Here is a 26,725-nt window from a genome sequence, read left to right as displayed (position 1 = left end):
CCTGAAATGCACCCTGGGAAGCACTGGCCTAAATCGCAGTAACTACCCCCTCGCCATCCTCTCTGCCTTCGGTGTCTGACGTTCCAATCCACCTTAAATACAGCTGTGGGGAATTAGCTCAAACCACATTTTCCTTGGGCTGGTCCTCAGCTGTAAAAGCTTTGATGACCACACACAGTACCTATAATGCCACATCCGAGCCCCTCCTGGTGTGACCTGAGAAGCTCTCCTTACTCAAAAGTGAGAAACCACACAGCTGACAAGGATGTCACATGCTCTCAGTGGAAGGAAGTTACTGTTTCCAGAATGCATATGTCCTTAGACTTTACATTTTAAACCCAAGGCGAGTGAAAAAAGCCTAGATGACCCTCCCTTTGGAGGAGGAGGAGGAGACCTGGAGATAAGGTTTGCCCATGGTTTTTGCCCAGATTCTAAACACTGTGGGTTACGTGCAGACCAGCAGATAAGAAGTGAGTCAGAACAGGGGTGGTGGGGGGTCACTTGGCAACATCTTCTGAACTGGCTTAGCTCTACCAACAGCAGGGAGACTTTCCTTCACTAAGTACCTTACTTCATTCAGGAGTAATACAGTCCAGTGCCACCCCAGCACCCGCTTAAGTACCCAAAGCTATAGACAAGTTCCCACAGTCGAGCCTTGGAGGCAGCACCACCAGTAGCCTAATGTTGCCCCTTCAAAGAAGTGCTTTGCTTTATCACATGCTATATATACCATAAGAATTACCTAGGACCCATTTGCTCTCAAATGCTCTGACCTCAAATTATTTGAATACTCCAGGTCAAAATGTAGTGTGGACCTGAATTATCTAAATAATTAAGTTGTGTAGACACGTGCTTGGTTTCAAGAGCATGTGACTGGAATAAAAAGAGCCTGTTTCTTTAAGCAGTTTTTACAAAGGCTTTCTAAAGCCCTCCCCTGTTTCACTGATTCATTTTTTTCAAGAGAGAAAGACGAAGTGTCGATGAATGAGTTGGACCTCTGCAGGACCCCAGGAGAGGACAGGAGGGGCTGGTGGGAGAGGGAGAGGTGGGTGGCTTTTTCTTCTGCTTTGCAAAAGCTCCAGGGTCCCCAGTCTTCCCTGATTTCCAAGATGCTACACTCACTGTTTGGATTGACTCGATGCCAAGAAAACCCTTCTTTCGAGCCTGGGAGAGTTCCATGCTGTGGGATTAAAAAGTAAATGAGAACAGAAAGGGATGAAGGATAGAGAGTGAAAGGAAAAGAAAGCTGAGGAAATGAGTCTATTTGCAAGCTGGGGAGTTTCTGTATCTCCTGGCTTGCTAGGTTCCAGTGATCGTTAGAAATAAAAGAGACAGCACTAATATAAAATGCCCCAATCCAGAAAGGAATAGGCTTTTGCACAGGAGGTGTCCAAGCAGTCTCTCTGCCTCTGGTCTGGCAAATAGCAGGCCCTCAATAAGAGAACAAGTGTGTGAATTTGTCTTGAAGATCAGCTGGAGACTGCAGCACCCACAAGGCTCTTCACAGGGACTTGTGGGTCTCATAGGACCCTTTTCTCATGACTGTGTAATCAGAGCTGTTAAATCTCATTCATGCCAGTAGGGAGGACAATGGAGCGACCCTGTATCTGGCAGGCTAGAGGGAGCAGCAAGGTACCCATCAAAACAGGGACATGTAAAAAAAAAAAAAAAAAAAGGTTTTGATAGAATGTAATATATTTCAAAAAAACATAAAGTAATCACTGGATGACTTTATGGGACACTAGAATAGTTTCTTGTATTTATGTAACAGCTGCATGTACTTCAGATCAGTCGGCCATTGCTACAAAAATACCATGTAATAAGCCATCCAGAATTCAGTGACTTAAAACCTCAGTAATCAATCAGTCAGCTGAGCATTGTCTCATCTAGGCTGGACTCAGCTAGTCAGGCAGGTCTTCCTCAGGCCAGAGTGGCTGGAGCATCTCTGCTTCTCAGAGTGGGGCTGGAGACAGCTGGGTGGCTCTGCTGAACTTGTCTCTCCTTTTCCTCGCACCACCAGGCTAGCTCGGGCATGTTTTCCTCTTGGTATTGACAGAAGCACAAAAGAGGGCAAGTCCAGTGTGTAAGCACATATCAAGTGCCTGCTAGAATCTTGCCTGCTAACATCTCATTGGACAGAGCCATGCCCAAATTCAAGGGGTAGGAAAGTACACACTGCCTTTTGAGAGACACTCTGTAAAGTTACACGGCAAAGGGTGTAGATATAGGGAGAGGTGAAGCATCAGGGTCAATGGTTCCACCTATCATGATGAACCACCATCTCGTCAGTTTTAGGGCCTCTAAAGATCTTCTCTAGGCATCACTGTTTCTTCACCAGTGAGTAGCTAGATAGTGTCAGGGATGTCTCTGTGGGACTCAGTTTCCTGATCCATAAAATAGGGCTAACGTGTTCTCTGCCTTTCTCACAGGGCTGGTGTGGAGGTCAAACGATAAGATGGATGTAACAGTTCTTAGAAAGCTCTAAGGTGTTAGACAGTGCAAGCTGTTACCACAATTACTACTAGAGGACAGTACCCTTTGTATGTATTGGGCTTATAGACCATACATTCTCTGTGCAGCTGCTCAGCGCTGCCATTGTATCATGAAGGCAGCCAGGGACAATATGTAAATGATGAGCATGGCTGTGTCCCAGTAAAACTTTATATACAAAAAAGGCAGCTGGCCAATGGTAATAGTTTGCAGGTCATGGTGTATGTCCATGAACTGTAGGAGTGGAGGTTAGGATGGCTTTTCATTTGCCTGACATGCTTGGGCAAGGACTCCTTCTACAGATTCCCTCCCTCCCTCATACTCATCTTAACGTTTAACAATCTTCACCATTAAAAGATGCATTATATATATGCATATGTATAGCTGGTTCACTTTGCTGTACAGCAGAAACTAACACAACATTGTAAAGCAACTATACTCCAATAAGAATTAATTTTTAAAAAGATGCATCATAATATGTCAATTATACCTCAATAAAAAATAATAATATTTTTAAAAAGACACATCATATCATTAAAGCTCTTCATTCTTTACTTTAAGCCCGTGTTCTCTAGTTCTGAATGGGGGAGAGTCTGTTTGTTATAGATCAGGTACTTTGTACACTGTAGGTACTCCATAAAGCCAAGTTATTTTGGAATTTCTGAAATTTGAGAAGAGACAGAAAACATTCTCTATTTTCTCTGGAACATAAGAAGATCCCTGGCTTCCTCCTTCCCCACTACAAGCCCCTGTGTGATCCTCTCTTGCAGACACAGCAGGCAGAGCGAAAACATGGATCCTAGGACATATCTGCCAGTTCCTGTTGAGGGGAGAGTCCCTTTATTTCTACTGAAGAAATAGCTGCTGCCACTGAGAGCTCTCCACAACCCACTTTGCTGTTTTCAGAAATGTCTTTGCATTTTTGCTTCCCTGTCAGCCGGAGGGGTGATTCTCCATCACAATCAGGTATAAGCCTGGCTCTAGCCCTAGCCAACACTCTTGGGAGATAAGTGAAGAGAGCAGACTTCTCGCTTCTAAGCTCTGAAAGGTCAGTAGGCCTACCTTAAAGGAGAAAAGAAACAGAAAAACAAGCTGGAGGAAATCAAGAATAGTCACACAACCCTATGATTTCTTACCTGAACTCTTCACTAGGCATTCTGAATGATCCACTTTGGAAGTGAAAACAGCTGGTGCGAAGACTGCAAAGGGGGACTTGTTTTTATGAGAGGGCAAACAACCCAGAACTTTCCATAGGAGGACAGCTGAGTCAGGAGCCCATTGCAGAAGATTTCATTGTCCTGGAATGATCTTCTCCACCTGAAATGAGGGTTTCAATAGTAAGTAAATTACCTGAAATTGCCGAGTGTGTCAGTGCAGGTAATGAGGACATTTGGGGTGACAAAGCTTGTATCTCCCCACTTGGTCCATAGTTTAGAAAGCAGGCAGGACCCCATATTGACTTCGTGCCGTCTCATCCACAGAGCTGGAAAGGCTCTCAGGGTACATTAAACTCAGTGTGGTCATCATAGGGACAACATTTTCAGGAACCTGCAGGAGGCTGGCAGATGCCCAGTTTTCCCAGGCTGCTCTAAGAATCAATCCCTTGTAGCACAGACCAGTCTCAAAGAGTTCCTGCTCAAAGGGAAGATTCCCTTTCTCTGTGCTCATCTGAGAATGGAGATGTGCTGAGGAACTGCCTCCCGGGAGCTGGAGCCCTGGGTGGCGCATTCACTCTGCCTGGGTTAAAACCAGGTCTGGCTGCCATTTGTGGCACACAAATTCCATATGACTAACCAACCTGGCTCACTAATGCTCTGGCTTTACAAGCTATCTCCTATGCATCCTTCTCTCTGTTTTCCTACAAATCTACCTCATGTTCTGGTCCCTCCTTAACTTTCCTATAGCTAGACTTTATTTAGTCACAGTCCTGTTTTCCTAAACACGTGTCCTTTATTGCAAATGGGATTACTCACTATACCCCAAGCTCATCTTGCTTTCTGCTATCACTTCTTTCCTCACACCATTTTCTCAGCCTGGAATGTCCTACCCCATCTCTACCCAATCAGATCTTTCAAAGCATTATTTCTCCTAGAAAGTCAATCAAAAATGATATAATTAAGTCCCTTAAACCCTGGACTTCAGCTGAGCTTCTCTTAAGATGTTAATCATGTTCTCTCTCATAAGGAAATACCTTTTCTGTCTTTTTAGATTTGGAAGCAACGCGATCTCTACACTGTCTTCCACTTCCCAAAATATAATTCGTAATAGATGCTCAGTTAATACTTGTCAACAAATTTATTTGTCAAATGCAAAACTCACTGCCTGAAAGAGTTCATTTGCCTTCCTAAGTATCTAAAGAACAACCAGGAAATGTTACCGTATTGTGTGTATAACTTGCTCTGTCCCTCACAGAAAATAGGAAAGGCATTTTACAGGAGTTTTCCTAGGTTGTTTACCAAATCAGATCCTCTAAGCCTAAGAGAAATAAGTTAAATCTTATTTTTCCCATAATAGCAATCTTATAAAATTGGTTTCTGTTCTTAACCAAGACCTGGTGCCCAACTTCTTCATATGAATGGTCACAAGCAGGATATTTAATCAATTTTAAATGTTATACCTGTTACACTATATTGCATAAAGCTTTCTACAGTGTATATAAATCAATTAAACAAGGCAACACAGCAGCCTATAAAATAAAGTTTTACATTAAGTAAAATATAGGTCATAAAGGTCTACTGTACAAACTTTTCATCCTCTTTAAAATCCTTTCTAAAATAAATCAGCCAGTGAAGATACTCCACTGTTAGGGTCATGGTTTCAGAAAGATTTCTTTGAGGAAATACTGTAAAGCCTCTTAGGAAAACTTTGTAAGGGATTAAAACTGTGGTGACTTTTGGAGAAACTAATGCAGGAATGTTTATTTCTCCCTGATAATTTCCCTACGGTGAGTATAGATATTAACCAGCAAGCCTGAATTTCTCTCAATATGGAAGCAGAAAGTTCTCTGCCTTCTCAGCAGCGCTAGTTAATTTTCTCTGTTACATGACAATAACATACTTAGCCAAGAAATCTGCCCTGACATTAAAATGAATGCATTTGGGCTTCCCTGGTGGCGCAGTGGTTGAGAGTCCACCTGCCGATGCAGGGGATGCGGGTTCGTGCCCTGGTCCGGGAGGATCCCACATGCCATGGAGCAGCTGGGCCCGTGAGCCATGGCTGCTGAGCCTGTGCGTCCGGAGCCTGCGCATCCGGAGCCTGTGCTCTGCAACGGGAGAGGCCACAGCAGTGAGAGGCCCGCGTACCGCAAAAAAAAAAAAAAAAAAAAAATGAATGTATTCATTTTTTTTCCTACATGATGGTGTCTTATTTTTTGCATCTGATAAAAAAACTTCACCTAGGTTCCTTCCAGTTTGACAGACTAAAAGTCTACGATGCTCACAGCCATCTCCACATTACCTCTCCACAATGATAAGCCTCAGGGCTGCCTTTCACAACTGAAGGTGGTCTGACTCCATGTTATTGATCTATCTATGATTTATGAGAACAATACCAGGCCTTTCTCCACAGTTATCAAATCTATTCCAGAGGTGCTTAACCCTGGCTACACATTAAGAATATCATTGCTATTTACTCAAAGGAGTTGAAAACTTATGTCCACACAAAAACCTACACAAAGATGTTTACGGCAGCTTTAAACATAATTGCCCAAACATGGAATCAACCAAGATGACTTTCAGTAGGTGAATGGATTAAAAAAACAAAAAACGTGGTACTTCTAGAAAATGGGATATTTTTCAGCACTAAAAAGAAGTGGGCTATCAAGTCATGAAAAGCATATGGAGGAAACTTAAATGCATATTAGTGAAATAACACAAAATGAAAAGGCTACATACTGTATGACTCCAACTATATGACATTCTGGAAAAGGCAAAACTAGACACAATGAAAAGATCAGTGATTACCAGGGTTAGCAGTGAGGAAGGAATGAATAAGTGGAGCACAAGATTGTTAGGACAGAGGGCAGACAGCAGAAGCAAGAAGAACTACAATCCTGCAACCTGTGGAACAAAAACCACATTCACAGAAAGATAGATGTGATGAAAAGGAAGAGGGCTATGTACCAGATGAAGGAACAAGATGAAACCCCAGAAAAACAACTAAATGAAATGGAGATAGGAAAACTTCCAGAAAAAGAATTCAGAATAAGGATAGTGAAGATGATCTAGGACCTCGGAAAAAGAATGGAGGCAAAGATCAAAGATGCAAGAAATGTTTAACAAAGACCTAGAAGAATTAAATAACAAACAAACAGAGATGAACAATACAATAACTGAAATGAAAACTACACTAGAAGGAATCAATAGCAGAATAACTGAGGCAGAAGAACGGATAAGTGACCTGGAAGACAGAATGGTGGAATTCACTGCTGTGGAACAGAATAAAGAAAAAAGAATGAAAAGAAATGAAGACAGCCTAAAAGACCTCTGGGACAACATTAAACGCAACAACATTCGCATTATAGGGGTCCCAGAAGGAGAAAGGACCAGAGAAAATATTTGAAGAGATTATAACTGAAAACTTCCCTAATGTGGGAAAAGAAATAGCCACCCAAGTACAGGAAGCACAGAGAGTCCCATACAGGATAAACCCAAGGAGAAACACACCAAGACACATAGTAATCAAACTGGCAAAAATCAAAGACAAAGAAAAATTGTTAAAAGCAGCAAGGGAAAAATGACAAATAACATACAAGGGAACTCCCATAAGGTTAACAGCTGATTTCTCAGCAGAAACTCTACAAGCCAGAAGGGAGTACATGATATACTTAAAGTGATGAAAGGGAAGAACCTACAACCAAGATTACTCCACCCAGCAAGGATCGCATTCAGATTCGATGGAGAAATCAAAAGCTTTACAGACAAGCAAAAGATAAGAGAATTCAGCATGACCAAACCAGCTCTACAACAAATGCTAAAGGAACTTCTCTAAGTGGGAAACACAAGAGAAGAAAAGGACCTACAAAAATAAACCCAAAACAATTAAGAAAATGGTCATAGGAACATACATATTGATAATTACCTTAAACATGAATGGATTAAATGCTCCAACCAAAAGACACAGGCTTGCTGAATGGATACAAAAGCAAGACCCATATATATGCTGTCTACAAGAGACCCATTTCAGACCTAGGGACACATTCAGACTGAAAGTGAGGGGATGGAAAAAGATATTCCATGCAAATGGAAATCAAAAGAAAGCTGGAGTAGCAATACTTATATCAGATAAAACAGACTTTAAAATAAAAAATGTTATAAGAGACAAGGAAGGATACTACATAATGATCAGGGGATCAATCCAAGAAGAAGATATAACAATTATAAATATATATGCGCCCAACACAGGAGCAACTCCATACATAAGGCAACTGCTAGCAGCTATAAAAGAGGAAATCGACAGTAACACAATAATAGTGAGGGACTTTAATATCTCACTTACACCAATGGACAGATCATCCAAAATGAAAATAAATAAGGAAACAGAAGCTTTAAATGACACAATAGACCAGATAGATTTAATTGATATTTATAGGACATTCCATCCCAAAACAGAAGATTACACTTTCTTCTCAATTGCGCCTGGAACATTCTCCAGGATAGATCACATCTTGGGTCATAAATCAAGCCTGGGTAAATTTAAGAAAATTGAAATCATATCAAGCATCTTTTCTGACCATAACCCTATGAGGTTAGAAATCAATTACAGGAAAAAAAAAAACGTAAAAAACACAAACACATGGAGGCTAAACAATATGTTACTAAATAACCAAGAGATCAGTGAAGAAATCAAAGAGGAAATCAAAAAATATCTAGAGACAAATGACAATGAAAACACAACAATCCAAAACCTATGGGATGCAGCAAAAGCAGTTCTAAGAGGGAAGTTTATAGCTATACAAGCTTACCTCAAGAAACAAGAAAAATCTCAAATACACAATCTAACCTTACACCTGAAGGAACTAGAGAAAGAACAAACAAAACCCAAAGTTAGGAGAAGAAAAGAAATCATAAAGAACAGAGCAGAACCAAATGAAATAGAAACAAAGAAAACAATAGCAAAGATCAATAAAACTAAAAGCTGGTTCTTAAAAAAAAAAAGATTGTTAGGACAATGAAACTACTCTACTTGATATAAAAATAGTGGATACATGTCATTACATATTTGTCCAAACCCATAAATTGTACAACACCAAGAGTGAACCCTAATGTAAAGTACAGACTTTGGGTGATAATGATGTGCCAATGTAGGTTCATCAATTGTATCAAATGTACCACTCTGGTGCAGGATTTGATACGGGAGGCTATGCATGAATGGGATCAGAGAGTATATGGGAAATACCTACCTTCCTCCCAATTATGCTCTGAACCTAAAACTGCTCTAAAAAATAAAGGTCATTTTTTAAAGTCTTAAAATTAATAAATGAGAGTCCTCTCCTACCAAAAAAATTATATATATATATATATATGTACATATATATATATAACTTTATTTATATATATATATATATATAGTTATATATATATATGCTGGGGTTCTCCTCTCAACCCCAAAGCCAATTAAATCAGAAAATCAGAATCTCTGTGAGTGGAAATCAAGCCTCAGTATTTTTAAAGCTCCCTAGATGATTTCAATGTGCCAGCAAAGTGAGAATCACAGACCTCTGCAAATAAAAAGCAGCCTGCTCATTCATTTGAACCTTAAACCAAATAACCACCTGAGAGAATTCAGAAATCTTGGGTTCTAGACTCAACCTGACAATAATATCCAGATGCATAACTTTGAATACATCATATCCCCTCTCAAAGTCTTAGTTTCCTCAAGTATAGCATGAGCAGAGTGTCCCCCATTATCAAACAGTCCAATTCCTCAACAAACACTAGCAAACAGAATTCAACAGCACATTGAAAGGATTATACAACATGACCAGTAAGATTTATTCTTGCAGTGCAAGTATGGTCCAACATACAAAAATCAATCAATATAATATACCATATAACAGAATGAAGGAAAATAACCACATGATCATTTCAATTGATGCAGAAAGGGATTTCACAAAAGTTAACACACTTTCATGATAAAAACACTCAACAAACTAAGAATAGAAGGAGATTGCCTCAACATAATAAAGTCTATATATGCAAGGCCCTCAGCAAACATCATACTCCATAAGGAAAGCCTGATAATCTGCCCTAGAGTGCTACATTTGTTACACTCAATGAACCGACATTGACACATCATTATCACCCAGAAGTCCACAGTTTACATTAGGGTTCACTCTTGTACATTCTGTGGGTTTTGACAAATGTATAATGACATGAATTATAGTAACATACAGAGTATTTTTGTTGCCCTAAAAATCCTCTGTGCTCCATCTATTCATACCAACCTTTTCAGACTGACTTCTTTCACTTAGTAATAAGCATTTCAGTTTCCTCTAAGTCTTTTCATGGTTTGATAGCTCATTTCTTATGGGAAATCACTGTACTTTCTGCTCAATTTTGCTGTGAACCTAAAACTGCTCTAAAAAAAAAAATATTTTTTTAAAGAAATGAAATGCTGCTATTGACATAAAAAAACAAAACAGGGCAAATTGAAAGAAAGTAGAAGAAACAAATATTTATGCAGTGCCTATGATCTGCCATTATTCTGCTGGATGCTGCGACACAATGATAAGCAAAACAGACACTGTCCCCATCTTCTTAGAGCTCACCGTCTAATATAGGAATCAGACATCAAACCACACAAATACAAAAGTATAATGATCAGTGACAGCATATACAGGCATACCTCATTTTATTGTGCGTTGCTTTATTGCACTTTGCAGATACTTCATTTTTTTTTTTACAAACTGAAGGTTTGTGACAACCCTGTGCTGAGTATCTCTATTGGTGCCATTCTTCCAACAGCACTTGCTCACTTCATGTCTCTGTGTCACATGTGGGTAATTCTCGAAATATTTCAAACTTGTTCATTATTATTATATTTGTTATGGTGATCTGTGATGAGTGATCTTTGATGTTACTACTGCAAATGGTTAACGGTTAGTATTTTTTATCAATAAAGCATTTTTAATTAAAAAAAATAATGGAAGAGTGAAAGCTTTTCCTCCAAGATCAGATACAAGACAACGATACTCGCTTTCACCACTTCTATTCAACATAATACTGGAAGTACTATCCAGAGAAATTAGGTAAGAAAAATAAAAGGCATGCAAATTAGAAATGCAGAAGTAAAATCATCTCTGTTCACAGAGGACATAATCTTATATGTAAAAAATCCTGAAGATTTCATTAAAAAACTTAGAATAAATAAATTCAGTAAAACTGCAGGATATAAAATCAACATGCAAAAATCAGTTGTGTTTCTACATACTAACAATGAACAATCCAAAAAGGATTTTTAAAAAATACCATTTATAATATTTAGGAATAATTTTAAACAAGGAGGCAAAAGGCTTATACACTGAAAATTTTTAAATGTTGATGAAAGAAATTAAATACACAAATAAATAAAAGACATCTGTGTTCATAGATAAGAATATTTAATATTGTTAACGTACCAAAACTACTCAAAGTGATCTGTAGATTCAATGTAATCCCTATCAAAATCTCAACAATATTTTTTGCATAAACATAAAAATCCATTCATATGGAATTTCAAGGGACATCAACTAACCAAAACATACTGAAAAGAAAAACAAAGTTGGGGGTCGCACACTTCCCGATTTCAAAACTTACTACAAAGTCACAATAATCAAAACAGTGTAGTACTAAAAGATAGGCAGACATGTAGATTAATGAAGTAGAACAGACAGCCCAAATAAATCCTAATACATTTGGCCAAGTGATTGCTGACAAGGGTGCTAAGACCATTCAGTGAGGAAAGGACAGTCTTTTTAACAAATGGTGTTCAGAAAACTGGATACCTACATGCAAAAGAATAAAGTTGAACCCTTACCTTATACCATATACCAAAATTAATTTAAAAATGCATCGAAGACCTAAATATAAAAGCTAAATCTATAAAATGCTGAGATAAAAACAGGGGGGAAAATCTTCATGACATTGGATTTAGCAGTTACTTCTTGGATATGACACCAAAAGCACAGGCAACAAAAGAAAAGTTAGATGAATTGGACTATACCAAATTTAAAACTTCTATGCATCAAAGGACACAATAAACAGAGTGAAAAGGCAACCTACCAAATAGGAGAAAATATTTGCAAATCATATAACTGATAGAGGTTAATATCTAGAATATATAATAAATTCCTACAAGTCAACAACAAAACAATGCAATTAAAAAAAGACTTGAATAGACATTTCTTCAAGGAAGAGATATGAATGGCCAATAAGCACATGAGAATATGCTCAACATCATTAATCATTAGAGAGATGCAAATCAAAACCATCTCATACCCATAAAAACAAACTCAATCAAAAAATGGGCAGAAGACCTAAACAGACATTTCTCCAAAGAAGACATACAGATAGCCAAGAGGCACATGAAAAGATGTTCAACATCGTTGATTATTAGAGAAATACAAATCGGAACTACAATGAGATATCACCTCACAACAGTCAGAATGGCCATCATCAAAGAGTCTACAAACAATAAGTGCTGCTGAAGAGGGTGTGGAAAAAAGGGAACCCTCTTACACTGTTGGTAGAATAAAATTGGTATAGCCACTATGGAGAAAAATATGGAGGTTCCTTAAAAAACTACAAATAGAACTACCATATGATCCAGCAATCCCTCTCCTGGGCATATATCCAGAGAAAACATGGTTCAAAAGGATAAGTGCACCCCAGTGTTCATTGCAGCACTGTTTACAATAGCCAAGACATGGAAGCAACCTAAATGTCCATCAACAGATGAATGGATAAAGAAGATGTTGTATGTATACACAATGGAATATTACTCAGCCATTAAAAAGAATGAAATAATGCCATCTGCAGCAACATGAATGGACATGCAGATTATCATACTAAGTGAATTAAGTCAGACAGAGAAAGACAAATATCACATGATATCACTTATCTGCGGAATCTTAAAAAAAATGATACAAATGAACTTATTTACAAAACAGAAACAGACTTAGAGAATGAACTTATGGTTACCAGGGGTGAAGGGTGGGGAGGAGGGATAGACTGGAAGTTTGGGATTGACATGTACACACTGCTATATTTAAAATAGATAACGAACAAGGACCTACTGTATAGCACAGGGAACTCTGCTCAATATTCTGTAATAACCTAAATGGGAAAAGAATTTGAAAAAGAATAGTTACATGTACATGTACAACTTTGCTGTACACCTGAAACTAACACAACATTGTTAATCAATTATACTCCAATATAAAATTAAAAAAAAGAATTCCTTGCAAACTTAAAAAAAAACAAAAAAAAACAGATGACAAATGTCAGCAGGATGTGGAGTAATTGGAATTCTTGTGTACTCTTCAAGGGAATGTAAAATGGTACAGCTGCTGTGGAAAACAGTACAGCAGTTCCTCAAAATTAAACATAGAATTACCATATGATCCAGCGATTGCACTTCTGGGTATATGCCCAAAAGAACTGAAAGCAGGAACTTGGAGAGATTTACATACCCATGTTTTTAGCAGCATTATTCCCAGTAGCCAAAAGGTAGAAGGAACACACGTGTCCATTGACAACTGGATGGATAAACAAAATGTGGTATATGTATACAATAAAATATTATTCAGCCTTAAAAAGGAAGGAAATTCTGACACAGGCTGCAACATGGATAAACCTGCCGAGGGTCCGGGTTCAGTCCCTGGTTGGGGAACTAAACTCCCACAAGCTGCGCAGCCAAAAACAAAGTGGTGACGGCAGCACAAAATGTGAATGCACTTAAATGCCACTGAACTGTACACTTAAGAATGGTTAAGATGGTAAATTTTATGTTATGTGTATTTTACAATTTTTTTAAAGAACAGTATGATGCATGGATTCTATTCAAATGGAACAGTTATTCAGTAGTTAGAACACATGAGTACCTACTACGTGACAGCTGGTTTAACACAACCACCCCCATCCCGATGATGATGAACCAGCAAACTCAGATTATATAGTTGACTGATGTTAGGGAAGACAAAAGTTACCCTGTTGAATTTCAAACCAATTATTTTAGGTATCATTGAATTACAACCATTAGCTGAGATTTCTGTCTGCTGGTTCAGTTTGAATAAAAGAAGAGTTTCTTGCAGAACCCTCTATAATCTACCGTGAAGATGCTAATGCATGAGTGGCTTGCATATAATATACAATATAAATGTGCATGCATGTTCATCCTTTTGGGGGTGAGATAAAGCATTTTTTACTGCATTTGATATATAGAACCTTCTAAACTGATAATATCGGATATTAACCTAAAACAAATATTATATAATATTTTTTTATTTAAAAAAGACATACTACTACTTTACCACGAGAGAAAATTTCTGTCTTTTGAATGTGCATAGTTGATTGGACATTTAGACCAATCAGACTCTATTAAATATGAATATAATCAGCCAGAACTCCTCACCACTGCCACACACACACACCTATCTAGTTGAACTTGATAACTTGGTAACTACAGTAAAAAAGTGGTGCATTATAAACAACATAGGACAGTTAAAATTGAATTCTTACAGTTATTAAATATTATATTGAATTTTTAAGTAGATTATATGCACTGCAAAAATCTCTACAAATTGGCATCCACACAGCAGTAGAAAATTCCCAATCAAATCACTCATGCCCAAAAAATGTTGATATCTGAGTTTCATGAGGATGAGACTTCTTTTTTGCTCTCCGCAGTATCTCCTGTGTCTAGAATAGTACAAAGTGGATGCACAATAAGTATTAGTAGAATGAAAAAATAATGTGTATAGTTTCACTGAGGGTCTCTTGGTCAGACATCCTGAGCATGGCATGGGTGGGACCAAGCCCATGGACCAGATGAGCCAATGAAAAGGAACCAGACCAAACACTTTCCTCCTCACCAGGCAGAGTAGACTTGAGGAAAATGCCTCCAATAAAGCATAATGTTTCTGGACTGTAGCAATTTCCTGTCACAGCAACAGACAGTAGGCCCCAATATGAGGGGTACCAAAGGTTCCAATATGAAATGGGAAGGAAGTGATAAGGAATTTAGGGTGGGCTATATGCAGAAGCCCAGACAGGAAAGAGGCCACTAAAATGTAGGAGAACCCCAGTCACTGAATTCTTGGAAGAAAACCTTATGCCAGGAAGGCATTTCAGAAATCAAGGTCAAAGCTCCAACTCAGGGAGCTGGGAAGAAGAAGAACTAGGTTAAAATCAACAAACCAGAAATTTCCATTTCCTAAACGGAGGCAACTCACAAGGGTTAGATTAGCAAGATGGTTAGCACCTTATAGCAAGTCCTAAAGTGTGGGTCTGAGGACACTTACAGATCTCCTATGCCTAGAACTGGGGATAAGTCCAGTGTGCTCATGTCACCTGGCTATGAAGAGTAAAGGGATTCAGAAATCCCTCAATACCACAAATCACCTGTGTGCTGCCACCTTAGAATTTACAGTATAGCTCTTCAGCTCAATCCCTGATCCAGGAAATAACGCTGGGAGGAAAGGAAGAACAGAGGAGACGAGACATCCACACACAGAATGCACAATGGGAAGGCTTTCCACTACAAAGAGAATTACATTGACAAGACACTGGGAAGACATGAACTGGATGCATAGAAGTATTCCTGCCATGAAAAGGATTCTACAGATTCTTTTCCCCTTGCTTATTGCAGTAATGTGATTTCTCTAGTCTGTGATAAACAGCCTAACTGTTCATTCTTGTTGGTGGTTTCTCTGACTCAATCTAATTAATGTGTTCTAAGACTCTCCACTCCTTGTCAAGTGTAGCTGGAAAGTAATAATAATAGTTTGTAGTAGTAATAATAAATAAGGTGTTTTTTTTTTGAGAACTTACTCTTTTAATTGTCACATGACCCTATAGTATAGATATTGCTAACATCCTCATTTCATTGATGACCAAACTGAGGCACAGAGACAAAGGTAATTGGTCCAAGGTCACACCCCTAGTAATCTGGGATTCAAATTCAAACAGACTTACTAACAGTATAGCCCTTGCTATAGACCACTCTGTATAGTGAGCTATTCTCACTGACCCCCTTTAGTAAATTTGTTTCTGAGCATGATCTCTGATCTAGTATGACCCCTTTTAAACGACTCATACCCTATCTTACAGACGTTAACTCAATACAGCTTTACAGTACATAGCACACTTATAAAACAGTGATTGAATCTGATCTATGGGTCCATGTAGCCATAGCAGAGGGTGATGATTCCCTCTCATTTCATTCAAACTTCCCACTCCGTGTGGAGAAAAACACATTTCAACCATCTTCAGAGATAAAACTTTATGTGCTGGGCAAGTAACAGGCTAGTCAGACATCTTTCAGGGACTTTGAATACCAAGCTTTTTTGAAGACCTGAAGCACAAAAACATTGTGAAACCCATGTCAATTCAGGGAGGTTTCATTCTAATTAACATGCCCTGCAAAAAAGTAGAATTAGATTATGCATGTATTCATTACATATAAAGTGTCCTGAGAGGTACCCCTGTATCTAAATATTAGATTTTCTTTAAATCATACTCTGAATTTGTATACCCTGATTAACATACTACACTTATTTTTATAAATTGTTTGTTTGTTTGTTTTTAATTCATTACTTCCATCTATCAGGAATGGGACAGAGCAAACTAGCAAAGGCATCCGACTGCATGGCTGAAACCAGCTCTAATAGCCAGGTAAGAACTGAGAAGGAGAAATACAGCAATCCTAAAGCAGCAAGGAACTGCAAGAGTTAGAAGTACATTTTATAGGGCTTCCCTGGTGGCGCAGTGGTAGAGAGTCCGCCTGCCGATGCAGGGGACACGGGTTCGTGCCCCAGTCCGGGAAGATCCCACATGCCGCGGAGCGGCTAGGCCAGTGAGGTATGGCCGCTGAGCCTGCACGTCCTGAGTCTGTGCTCTGCAACGGGAGAGGCCACAACAGTGAGAGGCCCGCTTACCGCAAAAAAAAAAAAGAAGTACATTTTAAAATGAATCAAAGGCCAGAAATGAAAAATGGGCCCTTCAAGAAGCAGGCCTTCCTATTAAGGAGTTGATCAGGCAATAAATGCATGTACGAGTGAGTTCTTCACACCACCTTAGGGAATGAGGGCTACAGAGACAACTACTCGCTCCCTGCTCTTGAAGAATTTTATATCTAGAACCAAAATGTCTAACAGAACTTCCTGCAGTGATGAAAATATTCTACATCTGCCCTGTCCAATGTGGAAGACAAAAGCCACACGAGGCTATTTAAATTTAAGTTAAAAATTCCGTTCTTCAGTCACACTAGCCACAGTTCAAGTGCAAAGTAGCCAAATGTGGCTACTTAAATTGAAGTTTAAATTAATCACATTTAAAGAACATTAATAATTTAGTTCTCAGGAATACTGGTCACATGTCAAGTGCTTAGCGGCCATCCGTGGCTCATGGCTGCTGTGCTGGGCAGTGCAAACATAGAGCATTTCTTTCATCACAGGAAGTTCTATTGGACAGAGATGTTCTCGAAAATGTCAGAAGAGGAGGAAAGTATAATGTCCTTATTTTTAAGAAGTATTAATTATATGGTCTTCTTTAAATGAAATCAATCATGAGTGATACCAAGCAGGACACGGTGCACAAAAGGCTCATAGGCTCCTGGGCAAAAAAGCCTTTCTGTGTCCCCCATTTCTTGTTTGTAGGAAATAGGCTTCATTCAGCCTCCAGGACCTTCCCTGAGTTCCAAGGGCAGGTTCAAACAGATGCTAATTAGGGAAGGGAGGAGATGCAGAGACAAGGGAGGAGCAGTCAAGAGGAACAATAGTGCAGCCTTGGGGCAGGGTCCTGGTCCCCCCTCAGGGGATATACATAACAATATCTTTGAGCTGTTGTGCAGATACCGAAGCCCCACCAGGTGGGAGAAGTTAACACTATGCTGCCCACAAGCACATAGACCACAGACCGTTTGGAACCAGAAGGATGATGATGCTGCCTCCCACTTACCTCACCACCAACCAATCAGAAGAATGTCCACGAGCTGATCACCCCCCTCTTTGAACCATTACTGTAAAACTCCTCACTACCCCCTCCAGGTGGGGACACAGAGTTTTGAGGGCTTTAGCTCATTGTGGACCCCTTTGCCTAGCAAAGCAATAACGCTATTCTTTTCTACTTTGTCCAAAACTCTGTCTCCGAGATTTAATTCAGTGCTGGGGTACAGAGGCCGGATTCGACTTCAAAGGCATGATGAAAAGTAAAAACAATGGACGAGACTCTTCTTATCAACTGAAGGCAAACTATATATACTTAACAACATACCTATATCCAGATGGATACTCGATCTTAAATTGGCTTTGAATTCATACATAATTATAACACTGTTAGGCAACGTCTTTAGCAATTGACGGTAAAAGGCTAGGCACAAAAAGCCTCCACTTAAGAAGTTTCCTATGAAAAGAAGTTAAATCCACTCAAGTCTTGACTTTGTAGTCAAAGATGATCAGTGTGTGTTGATACAGCCATCAAGGAAAGAATGAAATTTAGGATAACAGAGATACCACTGAGGTGAATTATTTTGCTCCAGCAAACCTCAGGCTGAGATTTATTTCTTCTCCTTGGTAATGCATAACGAAGAAAGTCAAGTGTGGACTTGTGTCAGTGGACCATTTAAGCTGATGCATTACAAAACTAGTAGTGGCTTTCACCTCATTTGAGCTATAGACCTATCGATGTTCTCATTAAGAACTAATATTCTCAGTGACTTGAAACTCATCATAAATATTTAAGTAGAATTACTCCTAAAATTAGAGCTTCCTCCCTGCCCTTCATTCATGAAAGGGTCTCAACCCATTTGTGACTATGTTTCCAAGGAGGAGCATAACACGTATGCCCACAGTGACGAGCCCTCAATATTCATGTAGACTCTGATACACATGCCATGAAAATGGAACACAGTAGTTGTGCAGAGTAGAGTACATGGGTCTCCCATCATCTTGTTTACATACCTGGATGTTGGGGTTGCCTTTTCGTTACCATCCTTATTTTTTTTTATATGTATTTTTTTATTATTTTTTTAAATTTTGATAATTTACTTTGGCTGCACTGGGTCTTAGTTGTGGCACGCAGGTTCTTCGTTGTGGCATGCGGGATCTTTTAGTTGCAGCATGTGGACTCTTAGTTCTTACTTGCGGGATGCAGACTCTTACTGGCGGCACGCACGCGGGATCTAGTTCCCCGCCCAGGGATCGAACCTGGGCCCCCTGCATTAGGAGCACAGAGTCTTACCCACTGGACCACCAGGGAAGTCCCTTGTTATCATATTTAGAACTCTGGTCTTCAATGACTTTGGCCCAGAAAACACTCAGTAAGGCAATTTGGTTTTTGAAAATTGGTTTCTTCACACATGAAATAATTTAATTTAATAACAATGATAGTAATCTTGTTAATTGAAGGAAGGAAATTCACTGAGCAAAGCCACATTAATGCCTAGCATCATTTTACTCTGTTCAGATTTCCTGAACTTAGCAGACTATACCCTGGCTTCTGGAACACTCCATCCCAGGTGTGACTGAGCATCTTGGGTGAGCACTGCCCACCTCCAGGGAAGAGATCTCTGCCCTGGTCATGGAGTTTAGCCAAAAACACCTGGTGTCAAGTGGGCTGCCTTCCCTTTTCATTTCCTCATTCCAAACTCCTCTTTTCCCTGGTGTGTTTTTTTTTTCCCCTTTTTCCTTACATATATATAATCTCCTAAAACAGTCCTTTTAAAAATAGCCTCTCATGCTTTCTTCCATTCGGTGATCCACAGAAACCCTCAGGATAAAGCCCCAAATCCCAGCTCCAGTAGTTATCTAATCATGGTCATTGCTGTTATTACAACCATCAGCCATTCATCCACTGTTTCCATCGTTACTGGTTTCATTATATTGGTTAAAACTATCCCACCAGCACTGAAGCTCCTGGGGTACTACCTTATCACCTCCTCTGGGAAAGGACTGCCATGAAACGCTCCCAGGTACGGGCTCCTTTTAGTCATGCCTGATTGGATTAAGAGCGAACATCTGAACTAAGACAAACTAGTCAAATTGTTTCTTCCTAAAAAATTTAGAATTAGAATTAAGAGTTTAATCAGTCTGACCTGGTTGTTGCAGTTGCACACTTGGGAGACTTGAGTTGGCTATCACCTGCCTCACATGTGATGGAGGAACAGGAAAAAAAAAAAAAAAGGAAGCCTATTGCAAAAAAAACAACAGAACTTCTGGCAGATTTTCAGTTCAAGCTCCTATCTCCCCAGTCCCACCCCTCCACACCCCTCATGGATATACACAAATAACCACAATCCTCTTTCAAAGATCACCACCTCTCTGACATAATCATCTCCATCTCTTTTCTTTTTTGCTTTTGAATGACTGTTTTCATATATCCTCTTCTTCCTTCGTATATTAAGTACAAAGATTCCCACCCACCCCCTTTTTTTAATATTTATTTATTTATTTGGCTGTGCTGGGTCTTAGTTTTGGCACACAGGATCTTCGTTGCCGCATGAGAATTCTTAGTTGCTGCATGTAGGATCTAGTTCCCTGACCAGGGATCGAACCTGGGCCCCCTACATTGGCAGTGCAGAGTCTTAGCCACTAGACCACCAGGGAAGTCCCTGCTCCTCCTTTTTAAGGCCAACCCTTCAACTTGACTTGGCCCTACTCCTTTCCATCTCCAAAGAAACCCTCAACAGCTATCTTCAATTACCTTCTCTGGCACCCATCTGTTCATCTTCCATTTCTATTTCTCCAGGGAGAAGTCTTCAGGTGTGCTTCTGTTTTCCTTCACTTTGTCACCAAACTACTGGAGAGAGAGGTCTGCACTTTGTAAACAAGTACTGAACTCTGGCTACCTCCGAGTAACAATAACCCCAGAGCTCTGTGTACGGCGTGACTCTGCTACTACCTCCTGTCCACCCTCACCCTCCATTAAACCCAGCAAGCTGTCCTCTGCCCTCATCACTCCATGGAAGCAATTATCCCAAAGGGCACCTTAGACTTCCAATCACCAGGTCTTAGGTCCTTTTCTTATTCCTCACTCTATTTGGCTATTGTATCAGATAACAATAACAGTTTACTCTCGGTGGTAGGCAAAAAAATGATCCCCCCAAAATGCCCAGCTCCTAATCCCTGGATCCTGTGCACATGTTACCTTATATGGCAAAAGGGACTTGGCAATGTGATTAAGGTTATAGACCTTGAGATAGGGAGAGTTTCATAGATTATCCATGTGGGGCCAATCTAATCACATGAGCCAAGAGTCAGTCAGAAAAATGTGATGAAAAAAGCCATAGGAGAGATTTGAAGCATAAGATGGACGTAATCCACCATTGCTGAAGATGGAGTAAGAGAGCCAGGAGCTGAAGATGGAGTAAGGCAGCCTCCAGAATGCTCAGGCAACAGCAAACAAGGAAATGGGACCTCAATCCTACAACCACAAGAAAGTGAATTTTGCTAACAATCCTAATGATCAAGTAAACAGATTCTTCCTTAAAACCTCCAGAAAAGAATACAGTCCTGTGACATCTTGATTTTAGCCAGGTGGGAACCCTGCCAGGATTTTGACTTACAGAACTGAAGATAATAATTTTCTGTTGTTGGGACTTCCCTGGTGGTCCAGTGGTTAAGACTTCACCTTCCAGTGCAGAGGGTGTGGGTTCCATCCCTGGTCAGGGAGCTCAGATCCCACATGCCTCACGGCCAAAAGACCAAAACATAAAACAGAAGCAATACTGTAACAAATTCAATAAAGGCTTCAAAAATGGTCCACATCAAAAGAATCTTTTAAAAAAATAATAATTTTCTGTTGTTGAAGCCACTAAGTCTGTGGTAATTTGTTACAGCAGCAACAGAAAACTAAAACACCCCCTTCATTCTGAAATTCTCTCCTTGGCTTTTGTACTAATGTCTTCTGTGGTTCTGCCCCATCTCCTGGAACTCTTTTTCTTTTTCTTTTCTTTACTCCCATTCTCCCTATACACAGGTAATTACTAAATTTTTGTTTTCATTCCTAATCTCCTTCTGGCCATATTATAAAATTTCATAATCTTACCAACCACTTCCACTCATATGGTACCAAAAGCTAAACTCCTGCCTCTGACCTTTCCCCCAACTGCCTGGTGGTCATCATCATCTAAATAACCTACCACCTAAAATAGTTAGTATGTCCCAAACTGAACCCATCATCTTTCTTCCAAGGGTTGCTTCCTCTCATTATTGTTCTTTTTACTCATACTACCATTGTCTCAGTTACCCAAATTCAAAAACTCCAAACCATCATGGATACCTACTGAGATTCTAAAATACCCACCTCTACAATTACTTTCAAAGTCCTATATAATCATCGTTCTATGTGTTACCCTTTCTCTACTTCTATTGGCCTACTGTATCAGCCAGGGTTCAATCATGACAATAGAAACTACACTAATTATTTTAAATAGAAAGACTTAAATACAGAATTGTAGCTCTGCAGGTGACAGAAAAACAGAGAAGCTAAACAAGGGATAATCAAGCAATTCAGAAATAAGTACAATGGTAAACTGCTACTATCCTTAATGTGGAGAGGCAAAAGTGAAAGACAGGATTACCAAAGCTAAAGCCATAGAGCAGTTACCACTGCTGCCCGAAGTACCACCTGAAGCAGACTGAAAGAGAACTACTCTTCCTTCCTCCTTCCCTCCCTTCTTCCACCAGAGCCTCTCATTGGCCAAACCAGCAGGAAGCCAGCTGACAGGTGATGCGGAGCCTGGGAAACACAAGCTGTAAGAGTCAGCTCCCTTGCAGTCAGGGGAAGAGAAAGGCATAGGTCTGAAAGCATATAAGCAGTTGGCTGATATATATGCTAGCTCCAACCCTCGTTTCCTCTCACCTTGACTATTTATAATAGTCTCTTAATTGGCCTTCCTGCCTCATGTGTCTCCACACCATCCTATAACACTACTGCCAGATGCATCTTTCTAAAACAATAATCTCATCCTGGTACTTTCCTCTCCAAATTTTTCAAGAGCTCCCTATTACCTACAGAAAAAGTTCTTAATCCCTTTGCCTGGCGTGGTTACCCTGATGGCCCCAATGAAGCACATCTCTCAGTACCCTTGCCCTTGTGTGTCCTCTCCTACACAGACTCGAGGCTTGAGACCAATGGGACACTTGCAAGCATGATGCAAGCAGAGGCCTAATATGCATTTGAACATTGCTGCTTATCCTACTGGAGTGAGAGTTCTTAGGATCCAGCCACTATGTAAAGCACCCAAAGTATGGATGATCCTAAGAAATGCTATGGAAAGTGCTATGTGGAGAGAGAGAGGTCATAGGCCCCTAGCCATCCCTGCTAAGCACCAGATACAGGAGTAAAGCCATCTTGGAGGTTCCTACCTAGCCACCTGAGAGATCCCAAGTGGGACCAGCGAAAAGCCACCCAACTGAGCCCCAATGAACTTGTAGAATCATGAGCCGGTAACACGGTTGTCTTTTTAAGCCAGTAAGCTTTGGAGCGATTTGTTATACATTAATAGAAAGCCAAAATATTCCAGCTCCTCTCACGAACGTGTAAGATCTAATTCCTGTAATAAATCATTATTCCACAATATTTGTAATGATTTTGCTTCTCTAAGCAAATCCTGACGGCTACACCTGGCATTAAAAGCTCTCTGCAGTCTGTCCCCTGCCAACCTTCCCCTGCTCACCTCTGACTACTGTTCTCAATCACCTTTTACTCCAGCCAGTCAAATCACAGGTTCTCACACATGGCCTCCACTCTCGAGATCCACATACTCCTCACCCAGAATGTCGCCTCCTGCTCGTATTCGCGTAAGTAAACATCGGTTTAATATCACCACCTGCAGGAAGCATTACCACATCTCAACAAATAATAATCTCTCTTTCCTCTGTAACACTCATATTTTATGTTGGTATGGTACCTATCTTGCATTATTGTTAATCAGTTCCTGTGCAGAACTAGTAGCTCTGAGAGGACAGGGTTGAGATTCCTAGTGCTTCTTTTTCTCTCATCAGCCTCCAGGACAGTACCTTATACATAGTGTATGCTCCTTAAATGTTTGTGGACTAACTGGCTGACTCAATTAAATATCAGTTAATCTTGGGTGACCAAGAAAATAATGATGCATGTCTACCACTAGAATGAAAACTGCTGGGCACTGACAAGAGACTCAAAAAATACTCGAATATTGAATGACATACTCATGTGATATGTTATATGAACCTTATATTTCAGGGTCATCGTCCTTAAATACTGTGTAGTTCCCAATATGTTTGAAACGTTTAAAGTTATAATTACAATCCTCCCTTCTTTTCCTACAACTCATTTTCTCCTTCCTCTTTTTGTATTATTTTCTCTCCCCAGGCTGTACTTCTTTTCTCTTACCCAAGGGCAGGGAGCCTTTTCCAGGCAGGCTGCGTGCTGCCCAAACCCCCATGCCTAGGTCCACAGAGATGTAGGGGTCACCACAATTATATTAATCTGACCCCTTTCTTTCTGTGTAGATTTATTTCCTGTGCCTGGAACCAACAAAATGGGATGTTTTCAGAGTCCTAACCCTCTGAGGGTAAATTTTAATTTAATCATTTAAAAATGATAAGAACAACCATGTTCTTGGTTAGCACAAAACATCTAGGAGATTGCTGCAAATATTTGGCAATATGCACTAAAGAGGGAGGAAAGCATGTGAAGCCAAACTGGTTATAAATGCAAAGATAGTTTTATGGAAATTAAAAACTAGAGCCTGAAAATGAACTGGTACCCCATAACGTGATAATTTCTAAGAGTGCCATTTAAAAGAATCCACCTACTAGCATGCCGTATTTTTCTCTTTTTCTTTTTTTGAAATGGGGCTTGTGCAAAATTCTAAATTATAAACCAGATTCATACTTCATATAATAAAATGGAAAAAGTAAGGGCTTTGCATTGAGACACGATTTGAATCCCAGTGCTACTCAGTATTTGCTGGATACATTACTTCAACTCTATCGCCCTCCAAGCTTCCTCCACTGCAAAACAGGGATAACAGCCCTTACTCCACAGAGCTGTTACGAGAGCTATTTGTATGAACACAGGAAAAACACCCTACCTGGCACGCTGCAGGTGCTCAAGAAATGGCCAAGGTGGGATGCTTAATGAATCTTTTTTCTCCCACCAGCACTCAGAACAGGACTTTGTACATAGTATGTGTCCTGCACCCAGCCCTTCCCTAGAGGAGATGGGGAGTCATTTCCATGTTGACTTCCTTTCACTCAACCAGTTATGCAGTTTTCTTACTTACGTAATGACAAGACACAGTCCTTGAGGTTCGAGGACCATTAGTCCCTTACAGACTCAGCAAGCACTCGTAGCAATGCAAGTTTAGGTTGGCAGATAAGTGTCAAGCCCCCTCCAAGCTCTTCTCTGGCCCTGGAACTCTGAGGAATATGTGAGATCCAGGGTTCCTGATCACTAGGAATTTATCATCTGTGGACACACCACATACACCTATGAAACAACAACAACAACAAATCCACCACACATTTTATAGCATTTTTATAATATTTCGTGTTCTTTCATAGGAAATGTTCCATTCAATCTTCTCCAAAGCTCCAGGTGCTTCTGAGGTAGGCAGGATACGTATTAGCATTCTAACCATAGAGTGGATGAAATCGATGCTCAGAAAGGCTAAGCAATGTGCCAAGGCCACATAGGTGCTTTGTGGCAGAACCCAGAATAAGTCCTGGGTCCCCAGATACCCTGTCCAGTGCTCTTCCCAGGAGACACTCATCTTCCTGTGCTTCCTTCCCCTACCCTCTGATTTCTTTGTGACTTTACCCAAAAGAAAGAGATTTTCAGATCATTCATTCATTCAAAGGCATTTCCTGAGCTCCATCTTTGTGCAAGACTCTGTGCTGGGTGTTTTGTGGGGTACAGGGATGGCTACAAAAGCCACAATACCTCTAGAGAGAGGCAGCATCATGGGAGAGGAGGTGGAAAGTGCTTGCATTCATGACGGCCCAGAAGGGATTCCAGAAGGACATGGTTCTCCGTTGCCCCTGTGAAGACGAGATATAAGAGCAGGTAAGTCAACCCAGGCCATTGACTCAGATCCGCAAGAAATGCGGCTTCATTTCTACTCTGAGTTCCCTCTGCATATAGAGGCAGTAGCCTGTTTTCTGTAAGTTTGTATAATCTCAGTCCATTCAGGGTATGATGGTCATTTTTATGTGGCAACTTGACTGGGCCACAGGATGCCCAGATATTTGGTTAAACATTATCCTGAATATGTCTGGGAGGGTGTTTCTGGGTGAGATTAACATTTGAATCAGTAGACTGAATAAAGCAGATTGTCCTCTCCAACATGGTTGGGCCTCATCTGTTCTGTTAGCGCCTGAACTAAATAAAAGGCTGAATAAGAAAGAATTCTTCCTCTCTGCCTGTCTTTGAGCTGGGACACCAGTCTGCCTTCAGACTCAGACTTGGACTGGAACTTCCACCATCAGCTCTCCCAGGTGGCAGACCTTGGACTCAGACAGGAACCATACCATCGGCTCTCCTGGGTCTCTAGCTTGCCCACTACAGATGGTGGACATTCAGTCTCCATACCTGTGTGAGCGAATTCCTCATAGTTAATCTCCTTCTTTAGACACATAAATAGCCTATTGGTTCTGTTGCTCTAGAGAAGCCAGGGTTTTCTCTCACTCCTCACTGATGGGGTATCGGTCCCTAGGGGTAGCAGAAGAGGGACTGACTTAGGGCCAAGAGACAGGAAAGAGGAGACAATTGGTCATCATCCCTCATGACCTATATTGCCACTGGCACAACTAGGGGCTCACACTTCTGGCAGATGACAGTTGCACCCTCATGGTTCAAATCACCACAGGTCCCAGATCTAGCTCTCAAGGCCTCTCCCACAACCGTCCAAGGTATTTGGGAGGCCTTTGGCTGTTCCCTTGTCCATGCTAGACAGCCAAGAATTTTGACGAGGCTGCCTCAGACCCATAACACACCTAAACACACCACGCAGCCCCATCGCTATGATTCTCCGTGACTGGGGGGCTGGGGGG

At 40.3% G+C, this 26,725-nt stretch overlaps 2 non-coding genes across 2 annotated transcripts; both read right to left on the bottom strand.

The window, feature by feature from the left end:
- Positions 1 to 18,871: 18,871 nt before the first annotated feature.
- On the bottom strand, positions 18,872 to 18,944 carry TRNAR-CCU (transfer RNA arginine (anticodon CCU)). The gene has a single exon. It is a non-coding gene; the product is annotated as a tRNA-Arg (tRNA).
- A 1,273-nt stretch (positions 18,945 to 20,217) lies between these two features.
- On the bottom strand, positions 20,218 to 20,290 carry TRNAG-GCC (transfer RNA glycine (anticodon GCC)). The gene has a single exon. It is a non-coding gene; the product is annotated as a tRNA-Gly (tRNA).
- Positions 20,291 to 26,725: the final 6,435 nt, after the last annotated feature.

Source organism: Orcinus orca, chromosome 5 (assembly GCF_937001465.1).
Source record: "Orcinus orca chromosome 5, mOrcOrc1.1, whole genome shotgun sequence".
Lineage (NCBI taxonomy): Eukaryota > Metazoa > Chordata > Mammalia > Artiodactyla > Delphinidae > Orcinus > Orcinus orca.
This window is presented reverse-complemented; position numbering and strand designations above follow the sequence as displayed.